The sequence below is a fragment of the Pezoporus flaviventris genome, unplaced genomic scaffold (genome assembly GCF_033815535.1).
Source record: "Pezoporus flaviventris isolate CSIRO_AGI_PZ_B2104156 unplaced genomic scaffold, CSIRO_AGI_Pfla_v1 ptg000020l, whole genome shotgun sequence".
Taxonomy (NCBI): Eukaryota; Metazoa; Chordata; class Aves; order Psittaciformes; family Psittacidae; genus Pezoporus; species Pezoporus flaviventris.
In genome coordinates, this window is record NW_026892568.1 from 8544198 (window position 1) to 8560796 (window position 16599).

Consider the following 16599-nt stretch of genomic DNA (forward strand, 5'->3'; position numbering starts at 1 on the left):
CAATGCCTGAGCACCCTCTGGGGCAGGAATTGTTCCTCAGCTCCATCTAAACCTGCCCTGGGGCAGCTTGAGGCCGTTTCCTCTTGTCCCATCCCTTGTTCCTTGGGAGCAGAGCCCAGCCCCTCCTGGCTCCATCCTCCTGTCAGGCACTTGTAGGGAGCCATCAGGTCCCCCCGAGCCTTCTCTTTTCCAGGTCCCCCCAGGTCCCTCAGCCGTTCCCTGTGCTCCAGGGTTGCACTTGGCTTTGAAAGGCTGAACAAGCGTTAGCTTGTGTAGGAAGGGGCACACACAGGTGAATTAGCAGGAGACTGGGGTTAGGCAGAGGTTAGTTAGTACATATATGTGTGTACTTTGTGACTCCTCCAGTCTGTGCAATGCTTTTGTTTCGATATTAAAACCTGCCATGACATCTATAGGATCCTGTTCAGCTTATGCCAAAGTGTAAGTGTAACCAAAGGGAGGAAAAATAAGAATCACTAATGTGCACTTTCTTGCTTCAAAGCTTTATCCGTCCTTGTGGTGAAAGGCTGCAGTGACTGGAAAGGGAAAGCAGACAAGTCTGAGTACAGGTAAAACCCCATATCTAACTGGTGTCACCCCTGAAATGTCTGAGACAGGGGGGGGGTTCCCTGTCCTTCTGGGTGTCAATCCAAGATATGCTCATGGAAAGCTGCCCTGTTCCCCACAGCGACAGCAAGAGTAAGCTTCATTGGTGTTGCATGGCATGGCCACCTCCTGTTGTCTGACCTGGCTCTGGGATTGCCAAGTCTATGAACACAGCACCCGTGTTATCCGAGTCCCGTGAGCTCCGTGTCTTTGCTCCTGGATCCCTCCGATGGCAGGGAGGTGGCTCCGTGCTGCCCACCCCGGCTGGCCCTGTGCTCCAGGAGGCCCTTTTCCAGGCAAGGCAGTCAAGTTCCCAGGGACAGGCAGCATGACTTCGTGGGTATTTTTAGTGCCTGGATCCTCCTGGCCTTGTTCCTGTTTTAGAACATGAGTTTTCTTTCCAGAGCATAGATTTAACCCGACCCGTGAGTCCTTTGCCCTCCAGAATGCCCCGTGTTGTCTCTTCAAGTCTCTCTTAAGTCAGCAGACTGCAAAAGGCATTTTGTTTAATTCTGTTTTCTTGCAGTGGTGCAAGGAGTCTATAAAGAGATGCCAACGTGCTGTTAAAAACAAGCTGCTTCCAACAGAAGTGGCTGCTAGGAGGCCTTCTCCAGCCCTCTGTGTCCTCTGCTAGCTGCAGAAAGCCTAGCAGGAGCCTGGAGGAAGCAGCCTGCAGTGAGTCCCATCCCCTGGGGTGGGAACATGAGAGTTTCAGCACCTCCCTGTCCCGCAGGAGCCTGTTGCACAAGTGTTTGGCCTGGTAGGAGAGCAGATGATGATACAGAATGGCAGCAGTTAACAGAGTCTTCATTGCAGCAGCCTTTGCTTTGTGGAGATGTGGCTGGCAATTTGCCTGACTACTTTTAGCTTTCTGAATAAGCAAATACACCAGACACCACAACTAGAATTAGTCCTTTAATTCCCTGAGGGATAGAAGGTTTATTTGGTTGGGTTTGGTTTTAATACAACACTTGTGCAGAGTTCAGATCCTGGAAAGAGGGAAGATGGAGACTTGGATGTGCTGAGGGATTTGCCACCATCTTGGGGTTTGGGTGGAAGCTCTCAGAGTAACTGCTTGTGCCTACAAATGGATGAGCAATGCCAGGTACCAAGCTCAACAGGTAGATACTCAGGAGAACAGCATGAGCAAGTGCCCAGTCATTATGCCTGGTTTTGGTGCATAGATAACATGTCCAAACTATTTCGGAGGCAGAGCAAACGCTTTGGATGAAGAGCCATGGTCAGCACCTCGCCCATGCCCATTCTCCTAAACCTCTGCAGCTTTGCCTGTGTGGGACTTAACTCAGTTTTCTCAGCTCTTCCCTTTAGAGGGCGACCATGTCACACACATCTTGGGCGTGCAACCTTCACCCGGGAGCTGCAGTACAAGGCAAAGCCTCCCAGAGGTCAGCAGAACATGGTGGCTCTTCTCAAGAGCCTCTGAGCCTTCCTAGGAGAGCGAAGTAAGTGGTGGTCTGCTCTGAACTTGTGGTTGAACATACTGTTCTTCCTCAGGCGGTTGCAATGCTGCTCCCAAGGGCAATCCTGATAGACTTCTTGTGGCCAGTCTCCATCAGTTACGGCATTTTCTTGCTCCAGTCTGAAAGGTTGAGCAAGAAGGAAAGTTATTAAAAGGGCAGGGAGATCTTCTACATGTGGATGTTTTGGGGCTGCTCATTTTCCCAGCAGAGGATCTGGAGGGGATTGTGTCCTCCAGAAAATCATATGCTACCTTAAGTCCCCATATTCTGCTTTCCCAGGGTGCTTCAGTATCTGTTGTGCAAAGCCACAGTTACCCTCTGGTTATCCTTGCAGTAGGTAACAGGAGAATGGGTAGAATATGTGCCAGAGAAGGGGAAGGCAGAAAGACAAACAGAAATCAACAACAGAACGTCTCCAGCATCAGCTGGGCTTTGATCCCATGCTTAAATCAAAGGACAAGGCCTCATCCCAGTTTCCCACCCATTTCCCCTCTTGGCTGCCTGTAAGTCTCTCCAGGGAGATGCTGTCCATGCTTACTGACAGCAAGTTGATTTCCTCTTTCTTTCCTCCTCTGCCTATCCTGGTCCCACTGCAGATAGGGTTCCACAAAGCCTGGGGAAACAAAGCATCTGCTCACTCAGAGATGCCCCGCTGTGGTTCTCATCTTCGACATATGGCTGGCGGAGGCAACCAGGGTATCTGAACACATTAAGAAGCTAGTCCCCCACGGCTAGCTGTGTCTGGCTGGCATCAGCCCCCTGTGTGGCTTGATCCTATGAAGCACAAGGAGATGCTGAGGTGCAGGGGGTAGCTAGATTGATGCTTGCCTCATGCTGTGTGCACAGCAGCGCACAAAGACCAGTCCCTTGGTGGGGATTGCTGGGATTTCAGGTGCTACACTTCCAAGAGAAAAATGTGTAGGGTTTCAAATAAACCTGCTGTGAGGTCCCAGATCCTGGTGTCTGCTGCTCAAAGCAGGCCCAAGAAATACCAGAAGGGCTCTTTGGAGCTCAGGAGCATACAGGCAACATCTTTGCACACAGGACAAGGCATACTGCAAACAAAATGTCGTCTCCCAGCAGCAAAGCCCTTAAGACTCCATTGAATGTTAAATACATGCTTAAACCCATTCCTCCTCAGCTTGTCCTGTGTGCTTACATGGAACTTTAGCAGGCTCAGAAATGCTCTGCTCTAAGTAGGGCCTATCTAAAGGCTGAACCTTGTATACTGAATAACAAGAACTTTACATAAGATCTGTGGCCTTTTCTGGGAGGGTGGTGGTATCTGCAGGCAGGGCTATGATGTAGATTTCTGCAGGTGCAGAACATAAAAGGTTCTTCTTTCTCCTCCTGATGGTGCTGAGCAGCCACTCAGCTGTTCCTCTCACTTCCCCTTTTCCTCAAATGAAATTTGGGCACAGTGCAACAAAACCAGTCTTAAGGTCCTGTCTTCAAGTGCAACAGGGAATGGAGCTTGAGGAGATCATGTCACAGGAATGGAGACAAGCTGATCGACTGATTCACTATGAATGTGGTGAGGCACTGGCACAGGGTGCCCAGAGAAGCTGTGGCTGCCCCATCCCTGGCAGTGTTCAAGGGCAGGTTGGACACACGGGCTTGGAGCAAGCTGCTCCAGTGGAAGGTGTCCCTGCCTGTGGCAGGGGTTGGAGCTGGAGGAGCTTTAAGGTCCCTCCCAACCCATTCTATGATGACTGACTTGATCAGTTCAGGTCAGATGTCCCAGCTAGGCAAAGTGACCATCCTGTCAGAGCTAGCCAGACTGCATTCACAGCTTCATTCCTTGCAGGAGCTGATCAGAACAGAGCACACAACAAACTGTTCCCATTGCAGTGCCCGCATCGCTAAATCCTGGGGCCAGACGTATGCATGTGTTGAGTAATAGCAATAGGAATCCAGCTTCTTCATGGATGACTATGTTTAATTAAAGTATATATCCTCAGAGCATACCTAGAGTTGGAAGATGTGTACAGCTACATAAATGCACTCAAAGCTGGTAGGAAAAAATGCTGTAAAGCTAGTGAAACAAGGAGGAAGATTTCCATCATAGAAAGGCCAAAGCTAGATAAGCAGTTACCAGGAATGGAGAGTTGACCTTGCTCTGGGTAATAAGATGGATCCTCTCTATTTTCTGTGTCAGCCTGAGAGATTAGAGGGTAAAGCAGAAGGGGTTGGTATGAAAGTATCTAGGCAATATTAATGAGGAACTTCTCAGGTCCTCTTCTATCACAAACAGTAGTTCTGTTTGCTTGGATTACTTGGCCAACCAGCCGTTGATTCAGTCAACCCAGCCTGCACTGTCATAGAAGCAGTGTTTCATTTACCAAGCTTAGACACAAGAAATATGTGAGGCACCCATGGAGCAAACAAGAATATTTTTGCAAGTAATGAGCATAAGCTGCACTGAGGTCAAGAGGCTGTGTCACAGAGCACAATCTAAATCCCAGCATTTATTCCTCCTGAAGATGGAGAATTGCAAATGCCCAATCTCTGGCTCACCTCTTGCTTCTCCTCATTTATACCAGAGGAAGGAGATAATTGTTTTGAGGTGCTTTAGAGAATAGCATCTCTGCTCCTTTCATTGCTTAGGGGGAAAAGAACATGTTGAAATGGTGAAAGGTCACGTTATTTCAGGACCACTTAGGTTGTTTCTCTTGCCCTTCTGCAGGAAGAGCAGCCCAAGTTCAGAGGGGTAAACAGAGGCCTCAGTGGTATTAGTCATCCATTTCCCAAGGAGAGGTCCAGAGTGGGTGCTTAGGGAAGTGCAGGAGCAGCGTGGTTATGTGTGGTTCATCTCCCAGTAGCTTCCCAGCCACCAGCCATTGAGGGGTGGGAAGGTCAAAGCCAGGTGTCAGTTCCGTGCCTCACTAATGGGTTTTCTCTGGAATGGAGATTTCAGTGACTTTCTTTTCCTTGACCTCACTCAGTGCCCCTGTGAACCTGTAACAGCCATTCCCTCCTCGGGGAGGACTTGCACAGCTCAGCCCGTGCTGCGAGAGGGTCCAGCTTCCTTTTGTCTGTTCTGTTGCGTTTGATGGCCCCAGGTTCCTGTACAGGAAGAGACCATGAATGGTCTTTCCTACTTTGCCTGTGTGGGCAGAACTTATGGATCTACTTATCCTTCCCCTCTCTTCAGGCTCCTGAGTCTGATCCCTTCAGAGGAGATCAAAGAGTGAGGGTAGCACTGTTTTAAACCACTGGTTTCCTACAGAATGTGATCTATCCACTTGCAGATGGCTTTTATGGTCTCTAAAGCCTCCCATGGATAAGCCCACAGTTGACTGTATAAACATTTTCCCTATCCCACATCCTGCTTCCACAGCATGTCTTGTACTCACTTCTCCATCCTTCCACTCAGTCCAAACATCCTGCAGAAAGCCTCCAGCTCTCCTTGACAGCCTTCCTCGCTCCGTTTCTCCCCAGCCTCTGCCAGGTTGCAAATGAAGCTCAATGAACCCAACCCAACCCCAGGTTCTTGGAGACCTGCCCACAAGGGAGAGATTCAAGTGCCTTTCTTTCTGCTTTAACTACCAACACATGTCGTGCTGCTTTGCTGTAGACCTAATGCTTCTGCTGTTGCATAAAGGTCCATCTTCAGCCATCTCTCCCCCTGCACATTGCCAGTGCTCTCCTCCCTTCCCTCAGCTGTCATCTCGAGCAGCATCACAGCTGAAGGAGGTGGGTGGGAGAACACGCACCGAGGAGATGGTTAATCTCCCATAGCACTTGTGCTCAGGGATGGGAGGGCTCAGCCACATCCTCCTCCTCACCACATCATGGGGAGAAAGCCCCACCACAGCTGCCCTGCATGTGGGGGGCGTTACTAAGGCTTACAAAGGGTTTTGGGGGGTTTCCTTTTGCCAGGTAAACTGAGGTGGGGTAACGGGGCCGGCATGGGTGGTAGTCTCAAACCACAGCACCTGATTTACCAGAAGCTGTATGTGAAGTGCTGCTGACCCGGAGGAGCTGGCAAAGAAGTGAAAACAACCCCCCCCCCCCCATCCCCTTAATCATTATTTAAACAGTATGAAGGTCTTTGTAAATGTTTAAAACAACAACATGGTTGTGAGGGGAAGGAGGAAAGACAAGTTTGCTGTTTCAGCTTCACAGAAACAGATCCTAATTTTTGGCAGGGTTTTATTCATCCCGAGGACCCAGCTGCTAACATGCTTTGGGAGGCTCCAAATTCATCATCTCATCTTCCTCAAAGAGGCTGCAGCTTGGCACGGGCACCACCTCTGGTATCAGCCCCTCATGCTATAGGACGCCAGTTCATGACCAGGGCATCTATGCAAGGAGTCAGCGGCTGTGAGTGCTCCCAGCAATGTTTTTCTTTCCCAGACCTAAGGTTCATGGTGGTCAAATCTCAGTGGGAGCCAGGGAGCTCCAAGAGGAAGGTGCTCTGGGCTGGCTGATGCTGAGGGTGCTATGCCTGCATGTGAGCAGTGCAGCTGGAAAAGAGAAGGCTCCTTAAGGGGGGACCTTAGACCAGCTCCAGTGCCTAAAGGGGCTGCAGGAAACCTGGAGAGAGGCTTTGGACAAGGGCCTGTAGGGACAGGCCAAGGGGAATGGCTTTAACCTGCCAGAGGGGAGACTGAGCTGAGCTCTTCTCATCATAGAAGGGAAGGCAGAAGCTCTTCCCTGTGAGGGTGCTGAGGCGCTGGCACAGGGTGCCCAGAGAAGCTGTGGCTGCCCCATCCCTGGCATTGTTCAAGGGCAGGTTGGACACGGGCTTGGAGCAAGCTGCTCTAGTGGAAGGGGTCCCTGCCCGTGGCAGGGGCTGGAGCTGGAGGAGCTTTAAGGTCCCTTTAACCCAAACCAGTCTGGGATTGTATGAAATGGGAGGCAAGGCACAGCGAGGTGTAGGAGGGAATGTGAGCTGTGCTGCAGTGGATTGGAATGGCAGGGGAGGGATGCCACTGCCTTGTTTGCAGAACACAGGGCAGCGGGTCCCAGTGCCTGGGGGGAACTGGGATTGTGCTTTGATGCTGGGCACCACTGGTTTGCACTGGGGAGAGCAGTGGCAGGATAGAGCTGGTCTGATCCTGGCTCAGCTTTCCCTGGAGCTGGGGGAAGCTCTGGTACTGCTTTGCACCAGAGCCTGAAGAGGGATGTGAGGGACTCCCCTGCTCGTGGCAGTCCTACCTCTCTCAAGTCCTGTTCTAGTCATATCAGTCACTGCCCACAGACAGCACCAGGAAAAGCTCTTGGTGGGGTCTCCTTTGGTTTTCTAACTTCAGCCAGCTCCTGTGCAGAACCTACACTGAGATGAAAGAGACTGACACAGTGTGAAACCTTCCTCCTCTTCAGCAGATGGTGTTTGCGACAGTGGACTTTGCTTTTGTTGTTGTAACAGAACGGCCTGGTCTAGGCAAGAAATGGAGAAAGCTGCAGTGTGGTCTTGCTGAGACTGGTTTGCTATGTAAACCTGGCCTGAAAGCCTGAGTCACAGAGCTCCTGCTCCTTCAAGGATCAGGCTTTTCTGCCATCTCAGAAGCTGAAGTGCTGTCATGACTTGCCTGCAGTCAGCGATGTGTGTTGCAATGTGAACTTCATGTTACCCTCACAGAAAACCTAAATGCATGTTACCTGGGGTTAACCTTGTGTCACTGCCTTGGGCTTTAGCAGATCAATGCTCCATCTGTCCTAGCTGTGAACTGTACATGCTTCGTGCCTGAAAATCCTTGTGGTTGGAACAACAGTGCCCTTCCTTGAGTGAGCCATGGAGATGGTTTGAGTTATTGACTGGTACTGCTGCTGGGTGAGCCTGTTCAAACACGTCCTGCTGGAATGATGCACTGAGAAGGTGAAGCTGAACCTCCATCAGGCCCATTGCTGTCAGCCTGCGACTGCTGAGCACTAGCTGCAGTAGGTACTTTTAAGATAAACCAGAGTGGAGAATAAGTGTATTTCTTTGATACTGCCTGAAGATTGCCTCCTGCGTTGTGGCTGAGGGGGAACCTTGTTACCAGCAAAACCCAGGTCTCAGCTGGTATAAACCCTCCAAGAAACTGTGTTACCAGTATTTCTGACCTGGCTCTATTGCGTGCAAAATGTGAGCAAACACAGAGTAAGTGTTGTTCCCTCAGCTGGAAGGGCCAAGAAACCAGGAGCTCTGAGGCTGCTTGTGTGTCTCAGCTGATCCCAGGCCTCTCCAGAAAGTCTTTCCTCGGTTCTCTTCTGGCTGTCTCTGACCACGTCCCTCTTCCCAAGTAATGCTGCTGCTTCCAAATCACTGCTGGAGCTCTCCAGCCTGCATCAGCTACCTGAGCTGCTCTGCTCCTTGCTCCTCCTGGTAAGCAAAGACCCTGTACATCAGTCTTTAGCCTCCATTGAAAGCTCCTTTTGAGCCCAACAACCTGAGAAGAAACTGAAGAGTATGGCAGGGAGACTATTGCAGGCTCTGTCCCACATCAGCTTGATACCTGGGGGAGAAATTAACCCTCCTGGGAAAGGGGTGATGCACATCTATCTGCTCTGCTATTCAAGTACACGGCGGTCCCATGGACACCACCACCTCAAACCTGAGAGCCAGCTCAGGCCATGCAACCCCTGTGGGCATCCCTCCTCCCCCTGGCTCTGATAGCACCAGGCTTTCTCACAGCTCTGAGGGACAAACCTCACTTAGCCCTGACAAGCCTCAGAAGCCCATTCACAACAAGTCATGCGTGTCCCGTATCAGCACCATCCACCTGCCCCTATCCTGCCTGCTTACAATAGGCACAGCAGGCCTGGGCAGGTAGGACACTGGGCACGGTTGGACTTGGATGCTGGAGCTGGTTCAGCCAGAGTGCACTCCTTCCCACAGCACTGCCTTCAGCTGAAGGAGAGAGCTCTGTTTAGCTCCTCTTTCACTCCTAGCTTTCAAAGAGGTACCGTATGGACACTGTCATGATGTTCATTAGTCTCTGTCTGAGCCTCCTCGTGCTGCAGGAATCCCTGGAGGGGCTGGGGTGGGCTGGGTTCTGCTGCAGCTGAGCTCTGGTAGTTTTCCCCTGGGGTTTCAAGCAGTTTCGTTCCACTCAGGAGAAGTGCCAGGATTTGTTTCTTGGCAGCTGGTTCCGTTTTGCTCTAGAAAACCGATGCTGTGCTCAGAATGCACCGTGACTCAAATTCCTCTGGGCTGCTCAGGTCAAATAGCAAAGAGCAGCAACAGGGAAAACAGGGGACAGGGGAGCAGTTTTGCTCTGCAGAGAGCAAACAGAAGGGACGAGCCCTTTCTTTTTCCTTTCGTCCTTCCTGGAGCCAAGAAGCAGGAGCTGAGCGGTTGGAGCTGGGGCGGGGGGAAGCTGGGGGTCTGCAGGCTGCCTGCCTCCCACCTGCCTCCCACCTTTGGCAGCTGCACAGTGCTTGGCTCTGCCTGGACCTGCTCTGGGGAGGACTGCCCTTGTCAGCCTCATTGCTTCTGAGGTGGTGTCTGATCCCCTTGGAGAGCAGAGCACGCCCTCTCCATTTGTTTTGGAGAGACCTCAGGTAAGCTTTCTGGATCAGAGGTTTAAGCAAGGGGTGTGATGAGCAGTGACAGTTTGGGAAAAACACAAGCAGCAAAAGGTTTTGATACTGTCAGGAACGCGACAGGCAAGTTCACAGCCCCTGCAGGCCTTTGGCTTCTTGTTTTCTTTAGCCAAATGGGGAAAGCAATCCTGTGCAGTGACAGAGTGACCCTGTGACAGGCAGGGCAGAGCTAGAGATGCTGAGAGCAAAGCAGAGAGCCCAGGCAGGGGCTGGGAGGGGGGGAGATGGCCTGCCGGGGCTAGGGAAGCTGGGCACCTCTTTTTCAGGGAGGATGCTGTGAGGCATCGGGAACCTTGGGTCCTCTGACGTGCTCAGCTCGTTCCACTGCACCCTGGATGCTAAAGTTGCTCTCAGGGCACCTCTTCCTGCTGCTCAGGGACTTCCAGGGCTCTCAGGACCTCTGGGGCTAGAGAGTGAGAGGTGCAGGCACCCAGAACCTGCCTCCTTCACCAGCTGATGGTGCTGGGACTGAGGATGGGGCTGTGCCTGCCCAGCCTGGATGGGTGGTGAGGGCGGTGTGGACACAGCCCCTTGACGCCACTGCAGAATGGGTGTCCCCATCAAAACAGAGCTTGCCTTGTTCCCAGGCTAAAAGAAGGGGTTGTGTGGTAAGGAAGTGCAGCTGGGCTCTCTGATCTCCCACCAGTGTGTGTGTGAGCTGTCAGGACAGTGACTTCCTTGATGCTGGGCAGTTTTTTCCTGTGCACGCCTCCAGTTAATCAATTAAGTTTCTCAGCAGCTTCCTCCAGCATTCAGGCTCGGAGGGTGAAGGGGATTTGTTATTCTGGGCACTGCTGGAGAGGCATGAACTGTACTAAAAGCAAATTGGTTGCGCTTTCCAAGCACTGACACTCTTCACTCACAGCTTGGCTTTGTGGGCCTCCTCCCTCAACCTCCTCCCTGCTCTCCTGAGCACCTGTGGGTGCAGCTCTGGTCTGACCAGCTCACACAGGGCTGGCCTGAGGCACATCTGGCTGCACCTTGCTAGGGTGAGGCTGGGTGCTGGGGATGTTGTATGTCCAGGGCAGAGGCATTGGCATTGTTCTTGGGGTAGGGTCTTCCTGGAGGGTCAGTTTGGGTTTAGTGCTGCCTGATAAGGGCGCTGGAGCATCTTCTGTAGGGAGACAGGCTGAGAACATTGGGGCTGTTCAGCCTGGAGAAGAGAAGCTGCGTGGAGACCTCAGAGCAGCTTCCAGTGTCTGAAGGGGGCTACAAAGATGCTGGGGAGGGACTCTTCATCAGGGACTGCAGCAATAGAACAAGGGGTGATGGGTTCAGACTGAAACAGGGAAAGTTCAGGTTGGAGATAAGGCAGAAGCTCTTCCCTGTGAGGGTGCTGAGGCGCTGGCACAGGGTGCCCAGAGAAGCTGTGGCTGCCCCATCCCTGGCAGTGTTCAAGGGCAGGTTGGACACAGGGGCTTGGAGCAAGCTGGTCTGGTGGAAGGTGTCCCTGCCCATGGCAGGGGGTTGGAACTTCCAACCCAAACCATTCTATGATTGCCTCTCATCTGCTTCCCCTGCTGTAGCTGTACAAGCTGGCAAGGCTGGGTACCACAGTGCAGTCATGGGGACATGCTGTGTTAGGTTGGCTTGTCCTTTAGCTTACCCCTCTGCGAAAATATATTATCTTTTGATGCCTTTTTTCCCCTTTTCCTTCTTGTTTTCCTTCTTCATTGTTGTTCCTTGTGCTGCCCAGGCGTGGTCCTCCTCGTATGGGAGGAAGATGCTATGTGATGTGTTCACATCCCTCCCAGTAACCTCGGGCTTTGTGGAGCTGAGCACTGGCCTGAGAAACACAAGTGGAAGGGTCCAGCAGGGTGGGTGGAGACACCAAGAAACTCGGGGTGATCTTGGGAACATTCATGGATGATTGAAAGGAATTGCATCTCCTGCCAGCTCGGCTACACCCTGCCTCTCTGCTAGTGGGAATGGGGATGTGTTTTGTGTGTGTTTAGCAATGCAATGGCTTAAGCATGAGAGCAGCAGGATTCCTGGGGTCAGGAGGGCCGCAGAGGTTTGTTAGGAGCTCAGCCAGTTGTGTACAACTCCTTACTCCCCACACTTTGGCCTTTCAGGCTATGCACACACATCCTCCTAGGCCAAGGAAAACCTGGCTTGAGCAGAGCTGCAGTTGGCTGGGTAGGGAAGGCCACAGCTTGAATCTAGCCTGGCCTGGAGTTGAACAAGGTCTTTTGGATTAGATGCTGCCTGGCAGCCTCGGTGGTACCCGCTCAAGGCTTCTCTGCAGGCTTGGGAATGTGTCATCCTGCTTGGAGATCTCAGCAGAGGATAAGGAGGAGCTGGGTGGAGAAGATGACTCGGTGGTTTCAGAAGGTTTTTATCAGCAAGAGGATTTCAACCGCAGCAAGATAACCTGGTGCTAATGGCATTGCCTTCGTAGGATAAATCCCATACGTGTTCTGCTCAGGAAGGCATTTGGTGAACAAGAGAACCCAGGATCAGTCTTCTTTCCGAGCTGTTATACAATACTAGTGTGGGGTTAAAAACCTAACAACATCTGGGAATAATCAAAGCTGCTCGGGCTCTGGGAAAGCATGGCTGGAGAAAGTTGGAAGGAAGCAACTTGAAAGCTCAGCATTGTTAAAAACAGTCTGGAAGCCCTAGAAATGAAAACTAGGGTAACATCTACAAAGAGTGAGGAAATATCAAGAGAAGGATCTAATATCCTCTGAGGAACAGAGAGGAGCCAGAATGAATTGTAATGCTCGAGCCTCTACTAAGCTACAGGGCATTTCAAATTGCTTTGGAACAAACAGATCTGCCTTTCCTGCGGTTTCCACTGGCAAGAGAGCAGAGGGAAAGACCAGGGCTCGGTCTTAAAAACAGCCTAGGGAGTGGAAGTGTGATTTAATGGCAGATCATCACAAGCCTCCAAAAGCCGGGTAATGCCGCTGCAGAGCCTGCGGTGAGCGGTACCTGCCAGGGCTGGCTCGGAGGGATGCAGGGCACACAGCAGAGGTTCAGGGCCACATTGCATCCCTGGCAGCTCCACCAGCCAGAGGGCAGCTGGGGCAGGAGGAATGTAACCCACGGGCTGTGCTTTTCCAGGCAGCAGGATGCGTGCTTGTGCTGGCTCATGGCATCGCTGCGGGAAGGGGAGCGGGTGGATCGTGGTACCTGAGACACGTTCCCAGTGGAGGGTAACAGCGTCCTGCTGCCTCCCACTGCGGAGAATGGAGACAAGCTCACTGTGAGGCTGCAGCTCAAAGGACAGTGGGTTTGGGGTCATCCTCCGAGAGGGGTGGATAACCCAGGGCTGGCAGCTGGAAACAGTGCCCACGGGGGGTGTCTGGCTGGCAGCAGGGATGTGGTGCTCTGTGAGCTTCCTGAGCTACCTGCAGCACTGACCCTGCTCCGTGTGCAGGAGCTTCCCTGGGGTGACTTGGAGAAAGGCCACGGAGCCAGCTCTCATCAATGGAAATCCCCTCTTTCAGCATCACTGGGGAGGCAAGTCTGTTGTTGGGAAATAGCCCTGATTTATAGGGGCTTTAGTCTTGAAAAGCCTCTCTCAGTGCCTTCCATTCCTTCTTCACCAGCTCTGGTGGAAGGTGTCCCTGCCCGTGGCAGGGGATTGGGACTGCGTGAGCTTTAAGGTCCCTTCCAACCCAAACCACTCTGTGATCACTTTACATCTCCCCCTGCTTCTGCCCCTGGCTGGGTCTAGGCTAGAAGCCCCCACCATCTCCAGGAGATGGAAAAGCAGCCTGGGCATGGGGATGGTGGAAGGACAACAGGGCCACGGAAATGGTTAAAGATCTGGGGAGTCTCTGCTGCATCTTCCACGACAATCTGGCCTCCCCAGCATCCTTGTAAATGAGAAACCGCATAAGCCTCACACTCTATTATTGCTACAGAGCATTAAAGTCTCTCATTTAGGATAAACATTCTCATCTCCAGCAGAGCATGAATAACATTAAATGAGATAGTTAAAATGTTTCAGGCCAATTATAGCCCTGGTGTAACTTCAGCAGAGTTACACCAGGGATTAATTTGATCCGGAGAGCTCTGCCTCCTGTTCTGAACTGGGATTCCAGTGCGGGTAATTGCATCCTGCCTCTCTCTGCTTCCTCAGGAGTTTTAATTGGGTTGAATGGGCTCAACTTCTGCTCTTTTCTTCTGAAAGCCACCAAGTTTCCAAACTGCTGCTCCAAGCTGAGAGCTCTGCTGTGTTAGTGCAGGTCTGTCTGCTCTGCCTCGGGGTGCAGCCTGCACCCCACTGTACCTGCTTGCTGGGGAAGCCGTAGTAAAGCTGCTGCCCCAATCTCATGCTGGGGGGACTAGCCCTCACCTCCCAGCCTGGATCCCAAACCAGGCTCCTTTTGCACTGGGGCAGGCAGCTGGACTCTCTCCCTCTTCCACTTCCCAGCCCTCTCAGTAAATCAGTGTTAATGAGGGACATTTGACCCTCTCTTCAGCAGCCTTAAGAAGCATTTTTGTTCCATGAGATAAGAAACTTGAAGCAATTTCCTCCCCCTGCTTCTACTGGAGTTTTTAGGTTGATTTTTCTTCCTTTTGGAAAAGTTCTAGGAAACAAGCAGTCTTTAGGAGGTCTCTGGAGCACGAGCAGAGGAGTGACGGTGGTGTCTGATATGGAGTGATGGAGCAGACAGGCTGGTCAAGATGGGGTTATCCAAGTCCTGGTGCACTTGGTCCGTCAGAGCGATCACATGTGCAACTGAGGCAGGAGGGTCAGAGCTGGGAAAGTGTGTTTGCTGGCTGTAGACAGGAATTTAATCACCACGTTGGAGCCTATACAGAGCTATATGTCCTCCAGAGCCAACTGCATACAGGGGCGATGATGCGGGGAGGGGTGCTGGGAACGTTCTCCTTCACAGATTTCCAGGACTTCCTGCTCCTGTGTGGTCCCTTTCCCTTCTCACAGAGAAATGATGAAAACAGACAGTGAGATAAACCCCAGGGAGCTGAGCCCAGCAAGGCCCCAGCTTCACCCCCTCCTCCAGGCTGCATGGGGCTGCTGGTCCCACACCATCTCCACCACCCTTTGAGTATAATCCCCTCGCCTTTCATTTCCCTTTTGGTTTATCCCAAAGTGTATTTTAGTGGGGACAGAGATGAAAAGGAAAGCAGAGATGTCACAATCCTTCCTCCTCAAACAGCATCTCCTCAGCAGGACCACGACAGCACAACCACGATGGTAGGACCATGGCCTTCAGCCTCCTGGCCCTGAGAAAACCATCATCATCCATCCCATCCCCTGGACAACCCCCAGTGACACCGTGGGGGCTGTCACCATCAATTCTGTGTTTCTGGTAAAGCAGAGCGTGGTTTTGGCCAGCAGAGAGGATGCAGTTAATGAGGGTTAAGCGGGTTCCCACTCCCACCCACCAAGAGCCTGCCGGGACCATCGCACATCTCTGCACAGACAGCAAACACCTCGCTGCAGCCAGCAGCAGCCCTCGTGCAGATGCTTGCTCCAGGCAGCTCGCTCTGAGCTAAGCTGCTGCTCAGTGAGTAAATAAAGAGCGTTTCTCACGGAAGCCAGCCTCCCGAGGTCCCCAGGCGGGGAGCTGGCCTTTCCATGGCTCAGGAAACCTTTATCCCCCCCAACCTACCCCGCCTCCGAGCAGTGGATTTAGCAAGCGATGTTTGCACACCCAGGTTTGCCGTGCAGTCACCCCGTTCCCGGCAGCGCCGTGACATTTGCAGGCAGCATTCCCAGCTGGTCCCGCTTTGGCCTTTCTGGGATTTTTCTTTGTGGGTTAGGCCAGATGGAGGGAAAGGTCGGAGTTAAGTGATGGTGAGCTCCACACTCGGCTCTGGATGTTCCCAAAGCCCAAGATGACTGTGCCTGTGCTAACCCTGCAGATCTGGGCTGCAGTCGGGTCGCACCAGGTTCTCTCCTAGTCTTTGGGGCTGACGTAGCTCCAGCATGTATGCATCTTTCCTGGGGCTCCCCTGCATCCCTTGCAGATCCTCCTTGTTGCTCATCGCTGCCCACCCAGAGCTGAACAGCTTCTCTTCAGCTAAGCCCCTGACCTTTATTTTCCCTTAAATCAATACATAAAAGCTGTGCTACAGCAATCCCAGCGTGTCAGGGGAGCTCAGGTGATTTATATCATCTGAGGAGCTGATTCTGCTTTTGAGGCTTCAATCCTGAGAAGCTTTTGTCTTTCCAGCCTCCAATCTCTTCTGTGCTGCCTTCAGCATCTATGTTGTGCTCATCCCCTGGCCCCCGCTTCCTGGCATTATTGACTCTCCATCTTGCTTTTAATCTGCTATAAAATGAAGCAGCTCTGGGTAAACCAGCAGTTTTATTCTTCCTGATCATAATATTTCCTTTACCATGAGCTGAGATTGGAAATGTTTAATGAAAAAAAGCTTGGGGGGGGAGAGGGGGGGAATCTATTAGGAAAACTCTATAGGCATTTGTGCAGTTCTCACTGTGAAGAGCCAAGCCACAGGGAGCTCTTGCCTGGCCTTAACTTGGTGATGGGGAGGTGACCCTACAGGATGGGGAGAAGGTGCTGCCATCAGCCAGGAGCATCCCAGGCAGGAGCCACATCCCAGGCGCCTTCCCTGTCTACTTCCCCCATTGCTGTGTCCTGCTGGTGGGTGCAGGAAAGGAGCCAACAGCCTGGTTTGGTGCAAAGGGGGTGTATTTAGCACTGAAACTTCCTGCCAGCCGTGGTGAGGCCGGTGCAACCGTGCCTGCAGGAGGGATGCTGCTGTGTGACTACGTCACTCACCAAAGACCTGTCTCCTTTTGACTTGGATATTGTCAAAAGCTTTGGGGACCGCTGTTGTGGTCGGGTTGAAGCTGTTCTTCGCAGTGACCAATCGATAGGCGCTCATCAGCTTTCTCCATCAGAACATTTATTGTTCCAACAGGCCACGGAGCTCTCCAACAAGTGAAGGCTCGCGCAAGAAATCATCTGCCGGGTTTGGCAGCAAACAGAAAACAGGAATATTTATCTTTATTCTAAACCCAAATTTTTGT

General features: G+C 52.1%; 1 long non-coding RNA gene across 1 annotated transcript; it reads left to right on the forward strand.

The window, feature by feature from the left end:
- The first annotated feature begins 5348 nt into the window (after positions 1 to 5348).
- LOC133270459 (uncharacterized) lies at positions 5349 to 7982 on the forward strand. Its single transcript, XR_009743784.1, has 3 exons — positions 5349 to 5783; positions 6239 to 6413; positions 7419 to 7982. It is a non-coding gene; the product is annotated as an uncharacterized LOC133270459 (long non-coding RNA).
- The last annotated feature ends 8617 nt before the right edge of the window (positions 7983 to 16599 follow it).